The sequence below is a fragment of the Pinus tabuliformis genome, chromosome 7 (assembly GCF_031772625.1).
Source record: "Pinus tabuliformis cultivar Carrire ecotype Pingquan chromosome 7, CPIR1, whole genome shotgun sequence".
NCBI classification, from domain to species: domain Eukaryota; kingdom Viridiplantae; phylum Streptophyta; class Pinopsida; order Pinales; family Pinaceae; genus Pinus; species Pinus tabuliformis.
Genome location: NC_142293.1, coordinates 2,059,035,910 through 2,059,038,052, shown reverse-complemented (window position 1 = coordinate 2,059,038,052; position 2,143 = coordinate 2,059,035,910).

Sequence of the window (2,143 nt, the reverse complement as noted above, 5' to 3'; positions counted from 1 at the left end):
TTGGGGATCCCTTACTCATCCTTCCTCGTATACACCCTCTCCTTGGGCATATACATCTAATTACCAGTCCTAGCCAGCGAACCAGTCATTTCAACTGTACAATCAGCCACAACATCAGTAGAATACCCCACCCCAAGGGTGGAGGCCCCAATTCAACAATTTTCTAGCTCTATTGCCTCCATCACCTAGCCAACCGCAACTCCTGCACTCTACTCCACCTAGCAACCCCAGATGCCCGCCCAACCAAATCCAAACCCAAACAATAGGCAGGCTCAACAAACATACGGTGGAGAGACATCATACCCAGCTTATGTTGTTGAAATTCAGGAGATCAACCTGAGATCTGGGAGAATTCTCCCAGATAACCAACCTCCCTCTCCACATAAGGAGGTTGAGGAAAAAAGAGAGGAAAGAAAACTTAAAGAAAATCCACCCTTTCCTGAAAGATTAGCCCAACCACACTAGCCTACCCTAGAAGAAACTGAACTTCTGCGAGAATTGGAAAACCTATGTGTAAAGATTCCCCTTCTCCAGGCAATCAAAGATGTGCCTATTTACAATAAATTGATTAAGGAGAAGTGCTTTAAGCGTCCATGAAGAAGAAAAACGGATTCCCCTACCATTAATGTCATTGGGTAGTTATCTGACTTAGTCCAAAATACTTAGACCGTGGAAGCCCTGTAGTTGATGTCCACATCAATGGCACCATTGTCCCACACACTTTGATTGATCTTGGGGCTGCCATTAATGTGATGACCAAGGATACCATGCTCAAGCTTAACCTCCAAGGGTCATTAAGAAAGACCACAACAGTGGTGCAACTTGCAGACCGTTCCACAGTCACCCCTGAGGGAATTGTGGAGGATGTGATGGTCTACATTGATTTCTGGGAGTACCCAACAGATTTCCTAGTTCTCCAACCTAAGGCTAAGCTAACTGGTTACCCTCTCATCCTTGGGAGGCTGTTGGGTGAAAATATTATCGTTTAATTCTATTGTAGTACTTGCCCAACTATTTAATTTGTCAATCCGAGGTTCGTAGACTTACGAGGCACATGCACTATATATGCAGGACCAAAGTGGAACTAATTTAATCTAAATTAGTGAAGTCGATTTAATCTAGGAAGGCATTGAAATACTAACTACGAAAGCAGGAAATTGTGTTAGCGCTGGAATTTGCCTCAAGCTGAAGAAGGTGAAACTCAAGGTAACATTAAACCACTTAGCCTTGTAGCTAGCCCTACGAGGACACGAGAGGGCTCTCTTCGGTCTATCTCAGCAAAAAGTCTTCAAAGGGGCTGAGATGACTTTAAAAGAAACTGATTTTAGGCTAGTAAATTGATAAAGAAGGTTTGATTTCAGATTTTTAGGGTTTTGGTGGAAAACAGGGGGAGAGCAATTTTGGGTGCGGGGATGGGACACAACTTTTGCAAAGGTATTTTTGGGGCAAGGTAGGAGACTGTCTTGATGCCTTTGAAAGAGTTGGGTGGATAGGAATGACTGGTGAGGAGCTAAGGAGAGCAAGAAATCACCATGAGTTCTCCTTAAACAGATGAAAACATTGATGTTAAGCAAACTTAAAGGCAGAGCATAGCAATCATGAATTCTACCTTATCACTTCATTTGCCTAATTTGCAGAAGGAAAAATGAGAAAATGATACACATAATAAAACTTACAAGTACATAAGAGAAGCACACCATCAACACAAGTAACCACAGGAATCCAAAAGAGGGCTGCAAAACCCTGGTCTTTCCTTTGCCAAAATTGCAGAGATACAAAGAGTAATACAGTCTAAGCTTATCCCTCAAGAGTCCAACCATGAAAATGACTAAGAAAATACATAATATAGGCAATATAACACCTTTCCTTGCATTAGGGGTCGAGCTCATCCTTCTAGGAGCTGTTTCAACCAATTCTAAACTGAGCACTAAAATCTAGGTAGTCAAAACAACTTGCCTCTATAAGCTAGGAAACCAATTCATTCATTAAATTTTTGACTTTTTATGAATGAATCTTCTAGAAGAGATAAATGTTGGCATTATGATTCAAGTGTTGTCCTTGATGGAAACTCACTCAGAGGTTGGTACAGGTGCTCAGAGGTTGGTACAGGTGATGGCAACTTAATCAGAGGACAGATCTTAGT